A 17,035-nucleotide genomic window follows, 5' to 3' on the forward strand; every position below is an offset into this window, starting at 1 on the left:
ACTGGGAATCATCCTAGACCTGCAACACAATGTGGTCCCACCAGTCTGTGCTTGTTTCCCAGGCCCAGAATTGGCGTTCCATGACATGAACCTGCCCCATTACCACCATGATGTTCAAATTGCTGGGGCCCGGACTTTGAGAGAAGTCTGTGTCCATGTTCTCATCACTCTCGTCACTGTGCTGCTGTCGCCTCCTCCCCTGCTTTTGCAGGTTCTGGTTCTGCATATACTGCGGATAACGCTCAGAACTGCCGCGGTGATCTGAGTGGGCTCCATCCTTGCCGTGGTATGGCGTCTGCAGGAGAACAGGAGAGCAGAGGGGCAGCGGAAGTGGAGGGGGGATGATGATGCTGACAGCAATATGGCGCCAGCATGGAAAAAGGCGCAAAACTATTGTCGGCCGTTACTTTCACAGAGGGAGGGTGTGGGGAGCAAGAGGTAGGTTGGCAGCAGATGGTGCAGTACGACTGCTAGCCGTCATCATCTCCTGGGTGCTTGCCAGCAGACGGTGCAGTACGACTGTAGCTGTCATCGTTTCCAGGCAGACTGAATCTCCACGAGACTAAACTTAAGAAGAGAATGACCTAGAGTCACTCCTATTTATGTCCAGGCGCCCCTGACAGATCTCACCGAGGTCTGCCAGGAGCACCCATGTCTGCCCAGGCACCCTCGACCGACCTCACCGAGGTCGGCCAAGAGCACCCAGGAGACAACAAGACGACGATGGCTACCACTCATACTGCACCGTGTGCTGCCACAAGGCAATGAGCTGCTGCTGTGTAGCAATGCAGTACCATGTCTGCCAGCACCCAGGACACGTATGGTGACGGTGAGCTGAGCGGGCTCCATGCTTGCCGTGGCATGGTGTCTGCATGGGTAACCCAGGAAAAAATGCGCGAAACGATTGTCTGCTGTTGCTTTCACGGAGGGAGGGAGGAGGGGGCACCTGACGACATGTACCGAGAACCACCCGCGACAATGTTTTTGCCCCATCAGGCATTGGGATTTCAACCCAGAATTCCAATGGGCGGCGGAGACTGTGGGAACTGTGGGATAGCTACTCACAGTGCAACGCTCCAGAAGTCAACGCTAGCCTCGGTACTGTGGACGCACTCCGCCGACTTAATGGTCTTAAGTGGGGACACACACAATCGACTGTATAAAATCGATTTCTAAAAAATTGACTTCTATAAATTTGACCTAATTTCGTAGTGTAGACATACCTGTAGTGTTTTATCAACCACCACCCTCTTACTGTCCTGTGCAGAAATTCTTATTTCCAGTGTTATGCAATCATAAGAGAGGAAAGATCTCTCCCTTCACTGTGGTCCTGCTGGCCTTTATCTCTCTTCTTCTTCCCTCCTTCCCATGCTCCTTTTTTATTAGTGCAGCTAATGGCCTAATTAGCTCCTTAGCTGTCCCCAACCCAGGCTGATCTAATAATTAGCCACTCTTTCCCTCAGTCAGGCCTTCTCTGGGGGAATAATTGGATTTACAGTGACCGGAGTGCTGGTTCAAAGGTTCGGTCTCAGCACTCTGACACAATTGCAATCAGATCAGATGAGAGGGTCACAAACTAGTTACAAAGCCAGTGGTTCTCAAACTTTTGTACCGGTGAGCCCTTTCACACAGCATGCCTCTGAGTGTGACCCCCCTTATAAATTAAAAACACTTTTTAATATATTTAACACCATTATAAATGCTGGCTGCAAAGCGGGGTTTGGGGTGGAGGCTGGCAGCTCGCGACACCCCCCGTGTAATAACGTCGTGACCCCCTGAGGGGTCCCAACCCCCCAGTTTGAGAACCCCTGTACAAAGCCCTGGTTGTACACATAGTGCAGATAGAGCTATAGATGGAAGGCAGTTGTTTTTACTTACTTGGTAAATCCTTGATTTTCTGTATTTCTCATGCTACCATCAATGACACCACAAAAGTGTACAGGCATAGAGAATATAGGAAAGGAAAAGGGACCCCAAATGGAAAAGTACTTTATACAAGAGTTGGAAAGGATCAGTAGGGGAGGAGGGGGAGAACAACATCTCCTAAAAATGAACGGTTTGATGACTGCAGCGTTTCCTTCATTCCAATTTACTCAAGCTGTGCAAAACAGCTCTAACTAGAGAACATTCTCATTATGTTTTCGCTGATTAGTGCTGTGGGAAAAAAAGCCATGGTTGGTATGGGAGCAGTTGTGGATATTCTGAAATCTTGGGATGCAGTTTTATTCACACTACAGGTTATTCTGATGGGAAAATAACCCGGTCTTCTAAATTAATCCTCTAAACTCAAGCAGCTTAGGCCTGGTCTACACTATGAATTTAGGTTGAATTTAGCAGTGTTATCTCGATTTAACCCTGCACCCATCCACATGACAAAGCCCTTTTTTTCGACTTAAAGGGCTCCTAAAATCAATTTCTTTACTCCACCCCCAATGAGGGGATTAGCGCTGAAATCGGCCTTGCTGGGTCGAATTTGGGGTACTGTGGACGCAATTCGATGGTATTGGCCTCCGGGAGCTGTCCCAGAGTGCTCAGTTGTGACCGCTCTGGACAGCACTCTCAACTCAGATGCACTGGCCAGGTAGACAGGAAAAGGCCCGTGAACTTTTGAATCTCATTTCCTGTTTGGCCAGCGTAGCGAGCTCACCTGCACAGGTCACCATGCAGAGCTCATCATCACAGGAGACCATGCAGTCCCAGAATCGCCAAAGAGCTCCAGCATGGACTGAACAGGAGGTACGGGATCTGATCGCTGTATGGGGAGATGAATCCGTGCTATCAGAACTCCGTTCCAAAAGACGAAATGCCAAAATATTTGAAAAAAATCTCCAATGGCATGAAGGACAGAGGCTATAACAGGGACCCGCAGCAGTGCCATGTGAAAATTAAGGAGCTCGGGCAAGCCTACCAAAAAAACAGAGAGGCAAACGGCCACTCCAGTTCAGAGCCCCAGAAATGCTGCTTCTATGATGAGCTGCATGCCATTCTAGGGGGTGCAGCCACCACTACCCCAACGCTGTGCTACTCCTTCCAAGGAGTGGGAGGCAACACGGAAGCGGGTTTTGGGGGCAAGGAAGATGATGATGATGAGGAGGTTGTAGATAGCTCACAGCAAGAAAGTGAAGAAACCGATTTCCCCAACAGCCAGGATCTGTTATCCTGGAGCCAGTACCCACCGAACCCACCCAAGCCGGGCTCCCGGACCCTGAAGGTGGAGAAGGGACCTCTGGTGAGTGTACCTTTGTAAATATTATACATGGTTTAAAAGCAAGCATGTTTAATGATTAATTTTCCCTGGCATTTGTGGCCAGTACAGCTACTGGAAAAGTCTGTTAACGTGTCTGGGGATGGAGTGGAAATCCTCCAGGGACATATCTATAAAGCTCTCCTGGATGTACTCCCAAAGCCTTTGCAAAAGGTTTCTGGGGAGGGCAGCCTTATTCTGTCCTCCATGGTAGGACACTTTACCACGCCAGGCCAGTAGCACGTAGTCGGGAATCATTGCAGAACAAAGCATTGTAGCGTATGGTTCCAGTGTTTGCTGGCATTCAAACAACATCCGTTCTTTATCTCTCTGTGTTACCCTCAGGAGAGTGATATCATTCATGGTCACCTGGTTGAAATACGGTTGTTTTAGTAAGTGGACATTCAGAGGTGGCCATTCCTGCTGGGCTGTTTGCCTATGGCTGAACAGAAATCTTCCCCACTGTTAACCATGTAGTGGGGGGAGGGATGAAGCCATCATCCCAGAGAATTGGGTGTGTGTGTGTGGGGCAGGGTTAGTTGGGTTTCTGCTGCACGTGAACCCGGAAACCGCAGTCCCTCCTTTTAAATGGCCAACACATTTTAAATGGCCAACCCAACGACTACTTCGTATGGGAAATGAGGGTGCTGCTGTTTGAAACCATTCCCACATGTTATGAAGGTTAAAGAAGCGAAAAGACGGGCTTACCATGGCTGCCTGAAAGGCGAATTCTGCTGCCCGGCCCTGCGTGAGTGATCTCTCACACCAAACCGGCATACCCTCAATAAGAGGCAAAATGTGACCTTGTAATGAAAGCAAGGTTTACCGTGAAAGAGTGTACCCATTGTTCTATAAAAAGTGTCTTTTTAACTACCACTCTTCCTTTTTTTTCCTCCACCAGCTGCATATGTTTCTCCTTCCTAGAGGCTAGCGAAGATTAGAAGGCGAAAAAAACTACACTCGTGATGAAATGTTCTCTGATCTCATGCTGTCCTCCCACACTGACGGAGCACAGCAAAATACATGGAGGCAGACAATCTCAGAGTGCAGGAAAACACAATATGACCTCAAGGAGAGGTGGCGGGCTGAAGATGGTAGGTGGCGTCAGCTTGCTGAAAGAAGGCAGGAGTCAATGCTCAGGCTGCAGGAAGATCAAACTTATATGCTCCAGCATATGGCTGAGCTGCAGGAAAGGCATCAGGAGCACAGACCGCCGTACAGTCCCTGTGTAACCAACTGCCCTCCTCCCCAAGTTCCATAGCCTCCTCACCCAGACGCCCAAGAAAACGGTGGGGGGGCCTCCGGCCACCCAGCCACTCCACCCCAGAGGATTGCCCAAGCAACAGAAGGCTGGCATTCAATAAGTTTTAGTTTTAAAGTGCTGTGTGGCCTTGTCCTTCCCTCCTCCCCCACCCCTCCTGAGCTACCTTGGCAGTTATCCCCCTGTTTGTGTGATGAATAAATAAAGAATGCATGAATGTGAAGCAACAATGACTTTATTGCCTCTGCAAGCAGTGATCAAGGGCGAAGGGGAGGGTGCTTAGCTTACAGGAAAGTAGAGTGAATCCGGGCGGGGGGCAGGGGGCGGTCCCACCACTCTGTGCTTGTTTCCCGGGCCCCAGAATTGGCGTTCCACGCCATGAACCTGCCCAATTAACACCATGATGTGCACATTGCAGGGGCCCATACTTTGTGAGACATCTATGTCCATGTCCTCATCACTCTCATCACCGCGCTGCAGTTGCCTCCTCCTCGCCTGGTTTCTCTTTTCTTGCAGGTTATGGTTCTGCATATCCTGCTGGTAACGCGTGCAGTATTTATTGTGCTCATAATTGCCATGGTGATCTCAGTGGGCTCCATGTTCCCAGTGCTATGGCATCTGCGCTGAAAAAAGGCGCGAAATGATTGTCTGCCATTGGTCTGACGGAGGAAGTGGCGACTGACAACATGGTTTACAGGGTTGGCTTAAAGGGAATTAAAATCAACAAAGGGGGTGGCTTTAAATTAAGGAGAAACAGAATGGCCCCCTCAAGGGTAGAACTCAAAACCCTGGGTTTAGCAGGCGGTTGATTTCATGGAGGGAGGGAGCGAGGGAGGGAGGAGAAAATGAATACAAAACAAATCTGGTCTATTTCTTGTTTTGGTCCACTTCATCTATCTTTATACATCTTGCTGGCAGCAGACGGTGCAGTACGACTGCTGGCCATCGTCGTCTCCTGGCTGCTCATTAGAAGACAGTGCAGTATGACTGCTGGCCATCGTCGTCTCCTGGCTGCTCATTAGAAGACGGTGCAGTAGGACTGCCGACAGGACTGAATCGCCATGAGACGAAACTTAAAAGGAAAATGACCTGGCTGAGTCACTCCCATGTTTGCCCAGGCGCCCCTGACTGACCTCACTGAGGTCGGCTAAAAGAGCACCCTGGAGTATGGCGACGATGGCTACCAGTCATACTGCACTGTCTGCTGCCAAAAGGCAATGGGCTGCTGCTGTGTGGCAATGCAGTACCACATCTGCCAGCACCCAGGAGACATATGGTGACTGTGAGCTGAGTGGGCTCCATGCTTGCCGTGGTATGGCGTCTGCATGGGTAACCCAGGAAAAAAGGCGCGAAATGATTGTCTGCTGTTGCTTTCAAGGGGGAGGGGGGGCTGACAACATGTACTGAGAACCACCCGCAACAATGTTTTTGCCCCATCAGGCATTGGGATTTCTATCCAGAATTCCAATGGGCGGCGGAGACTGCGGGAACTGTGGGATAGCTACCCACAGTGCAACGCTCCGGAAGCTGACGGTTGCCTTGGTACTGTGGACGCACTCCGCCAACTAAATGCCGACTAAATGCACTTAGAACATTTGTGTGGGGATGCACACAATCGACTGTATAAAAATGCTTTCTCCAAAACCGACTTCTATAAATTCGACCTAATTTCATAGTGTAGACATAGCCCGAGTAAAGAGAAAAATAAATGGATACTATCAATTTCTTATTTGCTAAAAACCTTAGTTTCAGATTGGAAATTTACTGATCCATGTTTGTAATCTTAATGGATTCAACAGCTTTCCTCAGTGCTTCATAGGAAAGAACTGCTGTATGTATGCTTGTATAGGCACAGGCATCAGATGAAATTTTTATCTACACTACAAACTTGAACACTGCAATTTGAGGTTCATTGGAAACAATTTATAGTATTGTTTTATACATTCACATTTGATGTCCACCTATCATATTAAACATAGTGCTGTAGAGTGTAAATTTTTAAGGAAACATGTTTGTAAGCCTGTGCTTTCCCATTAAGGCCCACATTCAGCAAGGTACGTATGCATATGCTTAACTTTAAGCAGGTGTGTAGTCCCTTTGATTTCAAAGAGATTATTTACATGTTTACAGTTAAGCACATGCTTACATGCCTTAATGAATCAAGGCCTTGATCCCTCTCTTTTGGAAACCCTGATTATGTGTTTCATGACATAGAAATATATAGATGTAATTGAGCAGACCAAAGCCCAAGATCTTTATTTGATTTTCTTTATTATCATTCTGTAAAATTCAACTAAATTATTACAAACCTGTCCCTCCATGCAAATGTCTGAGATATTCAAGTCCCAGAATAAGCTGCCCTAAATCTTCCATTCTGCCCTCTTCCCAGGGCCGTATTATAACACCAATTTTTAAGTAGAAGTTCCCATCAGCATAGGAGTTCTGCCTAAAAATGAATGGCATGATATAGCCTTTGCCCCATGGGATCCAGGAGTCAAATATTGCTTTCAGGTACACCAGTACCTAGGATAGCCCCAGTAAAGTGAGTGTAGTTACGCCGGGTTTCACTTCAGAGTAAACGAGAGCTGTCAAGGTTCCTTCCCCACTCTGAACTCTAGGGTACAGATGTGGGGACCTTCATGAAAAACCCCCTAAGCTTATTTTTACCAGCTTGGGTTAAAACTTCCCCAAGGTACAAACTATTTTTGTTCCTGGGCTTTATTGCTGCCACCACCAAGCATCTAACAAAATATAACCGGGAAAGAGCCCACTTGGAAACGTCCTTCCCCCACAAAATCCCCCCAAGCCCTACACCCCCTTTCCTGGGGAAGGCTTGATAAAAATCCTCACCAATTTGCACAGGTGAACACAGACCCAAACCCTTGGAACTTAAGAACAAGGAAAAAGCAATCAGGTTCTTAAAAGAAGAATTTTAATTGAAGAAAAAGTAAAAGAATCACCTCTGTAAAATCAGGATGGTAAATACCTTACAGGGTAATCAGATTCAAAACATAGAGAATCCCTCTAGGCAAAACCTTAAGTTACAAAAAGACACAAAAACCAGAATATACATTCCATCCAGCACAGCTTATTTTATCAGCCATTTAAACAAAACAGAATCTAATGCATATCTAACTAGATTGCTTATTAATCCTTTACAGGAGTTCTGACCTGCATTCCTGCTCTGGTCCCGGCAAAAGACACACACAGACACACAGAGAGAACCCTTTGTTTCCCCCCCCTCCAGCTTTGAAAGTATCTTGTCTCCTCATTGGTCATTTTGGTCAGGTGCCAGCGAGGTTATCTTTAGCTTCTTAACCCTTTACAGGTGAAAGGGTTTTTCCTTCTGGCCAGGAGGGATTTAAAGGTGGTTAGCCTTCCCTTTATATTTATGACGAGAGCATTCTCAATTGGTGCCGTTCTCCATATGGTCTGCCAGGAGGGAATCTGGGGCTTTTGATGCAAAGATAAAAGATGACTAAAGCTAGGCTGGTGCTAACTAAAGGAACCAGTAATACCTTGTCCTCAGCCCTGTTTTACCTCCAGCTCCCACTGAACTGACTGGAAAAATAATTGTTGTCTTCGGCCTTGATTGTAAGAATGCCAAGCACAGGCCTAACTTTAAGCCCGTGAGCAATCTAAGTGACTTCAAAGATTAAGGCTAGGTATGTGCTTAAGGGCAGGTTGCCAGGTGTCCAGTTTTCAACCAGAATACCCGGTGGAAAAGGGACCCTCCCCAGCCTGGTGAAAATGAGTAAGTGAGTGAGGGTGGGGGAGAGCAAGTGATGGAGGGAGGGGGGATGGAGTGAGTGGGGCGGGGCCTCGGAGAAGGGGCGGGGCAAGGTTGTTCGGTTTTGTGTCATTAGAAAGTTGCCAACCCTAGATCAAGCCCCCCCTTGCCTGATTTTCAAAGGTGCTGAGCACCTGCAGCCATTAGGCCTTGATTCAGGCAAACTCACAAAAGTCAACAGATTTAAACACATGCTTGTAATTAAGCATATGCCTCTGTGCCCTCCTGAATTGGGGCCCTGTCAACTGTCGTGTGAACTGGGACAGGGGTGCCAGAATGGGGAGGACGAGGAGGCCATGGCTCCATCTCCCACTTTTTACTGGCTGTAAGGGTGAGTGATGGGGGGCAGGGTCTTGGGGGGTAGAGGCAGTGTGGGGGTGGGGCTTTGGGAGAAGGGGCAGGGTGAAGGTGAGGGGAGATGGGGCAGCGCAGGGGCAGGGTCCCAGGGGAAGGGGTGGTGTGGGGGTGAGGCTCGGATCAGGCACTAGTGGCCTCCGCCACACTTTTAGGGAGCTTCCACCTCTCCTGAATTGAGGTTGCATTTTCTTTGAACTCCTCTAGTGCCCTGATGTTTGGGACCAGGGACTTGAAAGGTAGCAGAGGATATCAGGGATGTGCCTTTTTTTTTGCCATCTCCATGAAAATCTGCCCAAATTCAGTCTCTGAAAAAAAATATCACCATTTGCACATGCTCAGTAGAGACTTCTTTGGCTTTTGCAGGTAAAATCTCCAAAGATTCTGTCCACACTGGGCAGGCTCCAGGCTGGGTCTGAGCAGGACATTTCCTGCACTTGCATCTGTGGGCTGTGCCAGGGTAAAGGCACCTGAACTGAAAGCTAGGAGCCTGTCTTTCCTGTGCCCTCAATGACTCCTCTGCTGGGCCCAGGCAGCACGGAGGAGGAAGCTGCCTCATTCAATGATGTGGGGACAAGAACAGAACCTCTATGTATGGGGAGGGGTAGATTGGTACAAGGACAAGAGGGAAGGAGACTGAGATTGAAGGCTGGTGGGAGAGAAGGAATATGGGACTGGGAGTTGGGGTGTGTGGAGGCTGGGACAGGCTGGGGAGACAGGGAGTACTGTGAAAGAGCACTTAGGGGGTAACACAGAGATAGGATTAGGAGCCAAAGGGGCAATTGAGACAGAGAACCAATGGGCTTCAGGGCATTGGTGAGAGGAGGCAGATTTGATGAGGAGTTAGGGTGCCAGGGGGAAACTGGGATTTGTTGGGCTAAGAGACTGGGACAGGTATCTGGAGGGGAGGAAGGAGGACTCTGAGATTGGATGAGGAACCAGGAGAGGGTGATTGGGACTGGAAGGGAGTGGGTATGGGGAACATGTGTGGGAGGAGGTAAATGAAAACCAGGGTGGGGAAGAGAGACTGATTGGAGGAGCCAGGAGAGGGTGGGGACTGGAAATGGCTGGACAAGGAGCCTGGGTTTGGGAGGGGGAAGTCTGGAGAGGTCAGACGATACTTGCTGAGCAAGAAGACTGGGGTTGGGCTGAGAAGCCTGAAAAGTGGAGACTGGAATTGGCTGGTTGAGGAGAATGGAATGGGATGAAAGACAGAAGGGGAAAAGACAGGACTGGAAGAGAGAGATTGGAAAGAAAGGGGCACATTTAAGAGGGGAAAAGGGCAGAAGAGTGTCTGTCCACAACAGCACAATTCCCTGCAGAGACTAAAATGGACTCAAAATTCCTTTGAGGTCAGCTAATATCCATGAAACCCATTGGCAAAGTGGTAGAATTCATGTCCCTCTCTGCTTAACGACCAACTGTGAGATGATTACTGGAGTGCTAACTATGGAATGAAAAGTTTGGATTTGTGACATCATAAGTAAGTCATCCTCCGCTATTCATATTCTCTTCTTCTTCCCCATAAGGAATGTGACATCACACATCAGCCAGACAGCCAACAATCACTTCTGAACCATACATGACCTCATCAACTATGAAGAACCTGATAGAATCTGCCTCATTGAGACCTGGCTGGTAGACACTGCAAATCCTGTGCTAGCCCACCTTGATCCCACAGGGTGCATGCTACATCACAGACCCAGACAGGCCAAGAAGGCAGGTGGCATTGCATTCATCTTCTCTGCAAACATCAAATCCAAAAGAGGTGCCTCAGGTTCAAGTTCATTCAAATTAATTCAGTTGACAAAAGAAACCAAAGTCAATGCTAACATAGATTTTACACTCACTCACAGACCACCACAGACTAAATTATTGTTAAAGGAGCTCACTCCCACCTTCTCGGCTTCTTGTCCTGGGAGATTTCAACATGCACGTAGGCAAGGCCACAGATGCAAAAGCCCCAAAACTCATCTCTTCATTTGCCACCTAGGATTTTCACAGGTCATCTTTAGTCCAATCCCCATACCTTGGATCTGATCTTCAGCCTAGATGTCAAAGGTGCAGTGTACCCCAGGTTACCAGTTTTACCTTAAACCACCACTCCTGTAAACCCCACAGTACTTGTGAGCACTTATAATAATAATAATAATAATAATAAAAGGTTTATTTAAGTAAGAATACAGGTTTAACTAGAAATCAGAGAGTGGTGGAAACAAGTGGTTACAATACAAAACAAAACATAAAACGCAAACCTGGGTCTACATGTATTAATAGCTACCTTTCCTATTTAATAAAGTAGATTTTCCCTTTAAAAAGCTCAGTCTATTGCAGAGCAGGCTGGCTGGCCAGCCAAACCTGGATCCAGATGTTCATGAATGCCTCCCTGCTCCTGAAGGGGTTTCCTCAGTGAATGGATCCAGAGTGTCCTTCCCCATACTCTGTTATACTGAAAACAGTCATTTGTTTCCATTCACAGACAGCATGGAACCACTCATCAAAGTTTCTTCTTAAGTGATTTCGACTGTTTGTCATCTCTGATGGTTTTCCCATTCAAAGTCTTAGTTTTGCACAAGGCTAAACAATTAAGCCTTTAATTTCATCACCAGCCAGCCAGCATGGGTTGACAACTCCCTCTTGCCCAAGTGGGCCATAATCAAAACATCTTGGTGACTAATCTTAACTTTTTACTTGAAGTTCATAAAGCATACTTGGTTCCTTGCATATGACCCTTTTGTACATTTCACAATTATTATGAGTCTTGACAAGTTATGAGCTTTCTGTTGACATCTCACATGCTATCCCCTATTGATAAAGACCCTGAAAGATATGTGTTCAGTGTAATGAGTTTGTTAGGCCTGAGGTGAGAGCTGTTTACAAACGGTAGGGGATCCTTTGCCAAGGTGTGTCTGTATCACAGTGGTGTAAACTTCATGGGCCATATTTGTCCCTTGTGTTATCCCATTGAAGTCAAAGTTACAAGTAGCCTCTTTTGTGGGTCCTGCAATGGCAAGGTCTTTCTTCTTAGTACATTTTCCCTTGTTACTGGGTTTCCCATAATTATTCTTCTAAAATTTGCAGATCGGAGCTGGCTGAAACTCAGAATTTCTGTTTGTGGGAAATTTTGACATTTCACATTTGCTTTTGTCACTTATAAAAATGATAAGTCAAAATTTTGAAATTTACCACAAAACAAAAATTTTGAAATATTTCATTTCACTAGTGTCAAAGCACCTTGTTGAAATGTTTCATTTTGACTTTATTTATATTGTTATTGTTATTTAATATTTATTTATATTGTTATATATATATATATATATATATATATATATATATTTTATTTATTTTGATGTTGTCAAATCAGCATTTTCTTGCTCATGGAAAACTATTCTGTCTCAAAATTTTTGACCAGTTGCCCTGCAGATAGACTAAATCCTCCACCTCCTAAATAAATTTTCAGTTCTTGTAGCCTTTATTTGACTCTGGCTTATTGGAACTATAGAAAAGTTCTTGAAATGTTTATGCCAAGAGGAAATCAGTATGATGGTCATTAATTTTCTTGCTACTGTACCCATATGTGTAAGATTATGCAAATGTTCTATTTGTTTTAATGAGTTTGTCACATAAGTTCTGTTGTATCATAGTATAAAAACATAGGAACATAAGAATGGCCATACTGGGTCAGAGCAATGGCCCATCTAGGCCAGTATCCTGTCTTCTGACAGTCACCAATGCCAGGTGCTTCAGAGGGAATTAACACAACGAGCCAATTATGGAGTGATCCATCCACTCCCAGCTTCTGGCAGTCAGAGTTTAGGGACACCCAGAGCATGGGGTTGCATCCCTGACCATCTTGGCTAATAGCCATTGATGGACCTATCCTCCATGAACTTATCTAATTCTTTTTGGAACCCAGTTATAGTTTTGGCCTTCACAACATGCCCTAGCAACAAGTTCCACAGGTTGACTGTGCATTGTGTGAAGAAATACTTCCTTTTGTTTGTTTTAAATCGGCTGCCTATTAATTTCATTGGGTTCTTGTGTTATGTGAAGGAGTAAATAACACTTCCTTATTCGCCTTCTCCACACCATTCATGATTCATAGACCTCTATCATATCCTCCCTTAGTCATCTCTTTTCTAAGCTGAAAAGTCCCAGTGTTCTCCTGATATGGAAGCTATTCCATACTCTTAACAATTTTTGTTGCCCTTCTCTGTACCTTTTCCATTTATATATATATCTTTTTTTGAGATGAGGCAACCAGAACTGCTTGCAGTATTCAAGGTGTGGGCATTCCATGGATTTATATAGTGGCATTCTGATATTTTCTGTCTTCTTATCTATCCCTTTCCTAATGGTTCCTAACATTCTGTTTGCTTTTTTGACTGCTGCTGCTCATTGAGCGGATGTTTTCAGAGAACTATCCCAATGACTCCAAGATCTTTTTCTTGAGTGGTAACAGCTAATTTAGACCCCATTATTGTATATGTATAGTTGGGATTATGTTTTCCAATGTGCATTACTTTCAATTTATCAACATTGCATTTCATCTACCATTTTGTTGCCCAGTCTCCCAATTTTATGGGATCTCTTTGTAATTCTTTGCAGTCAGTTTTGGACTAAATATCTTGAATAATTTTGTATCATCTGAAAACTTTGCTACCTCACTGTTTACCCCTTTTTCTAGATCATTAATGAATATGTTGAACAGTACTGGTCCCAGTACAGACTCCTGGGGGACACCACTATTTACCTCTCTCTAGGGTGACCATATTTCCCAAAGAGAAAACAGGACACAGCCGCTTGCCAGAGGTCCCCGTTCATGAGACTGTTGCCCGTGGCTACAGCCCATGGCTAGAACCACTCAGGACACTGTCAGCCTGTTGCTGGAACCCTGTGGGGGCTCCCTCAGGAGGCTGTCGGCCAGTGGCTGGAACCCTGAGGGGGTGCCCTCAGGAGGCTGTCGGCCTGTCGCTGGAACCTTGCTGTCCCCACCACATTCCTCCACACCACACCCAACTTTTTTTGACAAAAGTGGGCATTTGTCCCGTTTGCTCTTTCCAAGTGATCAAGTGACCAAGAACAAACGGGATAAATGCCTCCCTTTGAAAAAAAAAATTTGGGACAGCAGGGACAGGGCTTAAAAAAGGGACTCTCCCAGCCAAAACAGGACGTTTGGTCACCTTATCTCTCTTCATTCTGAAAACTCACCATTTATTCCTACCCTTTGTTTTCTGTCTTTTAACCAGTTACTGATCCATGAGAGGGACCTTCCATCTTATTTCAGGGCTGCTTTAAATTTATAATTTAATATAATTTCAAAGTATCAAGCTGTCAAGGTTCCTCCCCCACTCTGAACTCTAGGGTACAGATGTGGGGACCTGCATGAAAAACCTCCTAAGCTTATCTTTACCAGCTTAGGTCAAAACTTCCCCAAGGTACAAAATATTTCACCCGTCGTCCTTGGATTGGCCGCTACCACCACCAAACTAATACTGGTTACTGGGGAAGAGCTGTTTGGACGCGTCTTTCCCCCCAAAATACTTCCCAAAACCTTGCACCCCACTTCCTGGACAAGGTTTGGTAAAAAGCCTCACCAATTTGCCTAGGTGACTACAGACCCAGACCCTTGGATCTTAAGAACAATGAACAATCCTCCCAACACTTGCACCCCCCATCTCCTGGGAAATGTTGGATAAAAAGCCTCACCAATTTGCATAGGTGACCACAGACCCAAACCCTTGGATCTGAGAACAATGAAAAAGCATTCAGTTTTCTTACAAGAAGACTTTTAATAAAAATAGAAGTAAATAGAAATAAAGAAATCCCCCCTGTAAAATCAGGATGGTAGATATCTTACAGGGTAATTAGATTCAAAAACATAGAGAACCCCTCTAGGCAAAACCTTAAGTTACAAAAAAGATACACAGACAGAAATAGTTATTCTATTCAGCACAATTCTTTTCTCAGCCATTTAAAGAAATCATAATCTAACACATGCCTAGCTAGATTACTTACTAAAAGTTCTAAGACTCCATTCCTGGTCTATCCCCGGCAGAAACCCAGCATAAGACAGACACACAGACCCTTTGTTTCTCTCCCTCCTCCCAGCTTTTGAAAAGTATCTTGTCTCCTCATTGGTCATTTTGGTCAGATGCCAGCGAGGTTACCTTTAGCTTCTTAACCCTTTACAGGTGAGAGGAGCTTTCCCCTGGCCAGGAGGGATTTCAAAGGGGTTTACCCTTCCCTTTATATTTATGACACGCCCCCCAAATCTCAGCTAGGGTGAAACACTGGCTGGGATTTCTTCCTGGAGCTCTAGGAAAAACAGAGTTAATAAGACACATGCATCTCTAAATATACTACCAAGTACATAAAGACTAACAATATTTTCCACATCTCAAGGACGATTTTAACCAGTTGATTCTGGGAAACTTTCCCGGGAGAGTGCATCAGCCACTTTGTTAGAAGCTCCTGAGATGTGTTGGATGTCGAAATCAAAATCTTGGAGAGCTAAACTCCACCGAAGAAGTTTTTTGTTAGTTTCCTTGACGGTGTGAAGCCACTTCAGTGCAGCATGGTCGGTTTGCAGGTGGAAACGCCATCCCCAAACATATGGGCGTAGCTTTTCCAGAGCGTAGACAATGGCGTAACATTCTTTTTCAGTGACTGACCAGTTGCTTTCCCTCTCAGACAGTTTTTTGCTGAGAAACACTACAGGGTGGAATTCTTGATCAGGTCCTTTCTGCATTAAAACTGCTCCCACACCACGCTCGGACGCATCTGTGGTTACTAGGAACGGTTTGTCAAAGTCTGGGGCCCTTAGTACAGGGTCAGACATGAGTGTCGCTTTAAGCTTGTTAAAGGCCTTCTGACACTTTTCGGTCCACTGAACAGCATTTGGCTGTTTCTTTTTGGTTAGGTCTGTCAGTGGGGCAGCGATTTGGCTGTAGTGCGGTACAAATCGTCTGTAATAACCGGCCAAGCCTAAGAAGGATTGAACCTGTTTCTTTGACTTTGGGACAGGCCACTTTTGGATAGCATCCACTTTGGCCTGTAGGGGGCTGATAGTTCCTTGACCCACCTGGTGTCCAAGGTAAGTCACTCTTTTTAGGCCTATTTGACACTTCTTAGCCTTAACAGTTAGTCCTGCCTCCCTTATGCTCTCAAGGACTTTGTGTAGATGTTCCAGGTGGTCTGCCCAGGAATCTGAAAATATGGCCACATCATCAAGGTAGGCGACTGCATATTCTCCTAATCCCGCTAGGAGACCATCTACAAGTCTTTGGAAAGTGGCGGGTGCATTTCGCAGCCCGAAAGGGAGTACATTAAATTCATACAGCCCGAGATGTGTGATGAAGGCTGACCTTTCCTTGGCAGATTCATCTAGTGGTACCTGCCAGTACCCCTTGGTTAAGTCCAAGGTAGAGATGAACTGGGCCCATCCCAGTTTCTCTAATAGTTCATCTGTGCGTGGCATTGGATAGTTGTCTGGGCGAGTTACAGCATTTAGCTTACGGTAGTCCACGCAAAAACATATTTCCCCATCTGGTTTGGGAACTAGAACCACTGGAGATGCCCATGCACTTTCAGAGGGGCGGATTACACCCTTCTGTAACATATCCTGGATCTCCCGTTCTATAGCAGTTTTAGCTTGAGGAGACACCCGGTAAGGTTGGACCCTAATTGGGTGAGCATTACCTGTGTCAATGGAGTGGTATGCCCGTTCAGTCAGGCCTGGGGTGGCTGAGAACGTTGGCACGTAGCTAGTGCACAGCTCCTGGATCTGCTGTCGCTGCATACGCCCAAGGGTCATGGAGAGGTTCACCTCTTCCACACCACCACCACATTTCCCTTCGTAGTAGACACCTTCGGGCCACTCAGCGTCATCTCCTCCGTGGGCTGTAAACTGACAAACCTTTAATTCTCTGGAATAAAAGGGCTTTAGAGAATTAATATGGTACACCTTAGGCTTTCGGTTGGAGGTGGGGAATGCTATGAGATAATTAACAGCTCCCAGGCGCTCCTGGACCGTGAATGGCCCTTCCCACGATGCTTCCATTTTATGGGCCTGGAGCGCCTTTAAGACCATGACCTGGTCTCCTACTTTGAAGGAACGCTCTCTGGCATGTTTATCATACCAGGCTTTTTGCTCTTTTTGAGCATCCTGTAAGTTTTCTCTAGCAAGGGCTAAAGAGGTTTGGAGGGTGTTTTGTAGGTTGGTTACAAAGTCCAGAATGTTAGTTCCTGGAGAAGGTGTAAATCCCTCCCATTGCTGCTTCACCAACTGCAATGGCCCCTTAACCTCACGGCCATATACAAGTTCAAAAGGGGAAAACCCTAAACTGGGATGTGGTACAGCTCTGTAGGCAAAGAGCAACTGCTG

Source organism: Lepidochelys kempii, chromosome 2 (assembly GCF_965140285.1).
Source record: "Lepidochelys kempii isolate rLepKem1 chromosome 2, rLepKem1.hap1, whole genome shotgun sequence".
In the NCBI taxonomy this organism is placed as follows: domain Eukaryota; kingdom Metazoa; phylum Chordata; order Testudines; family Cheloniidae; genus Lepidochelys; species Lepidochelys kempii.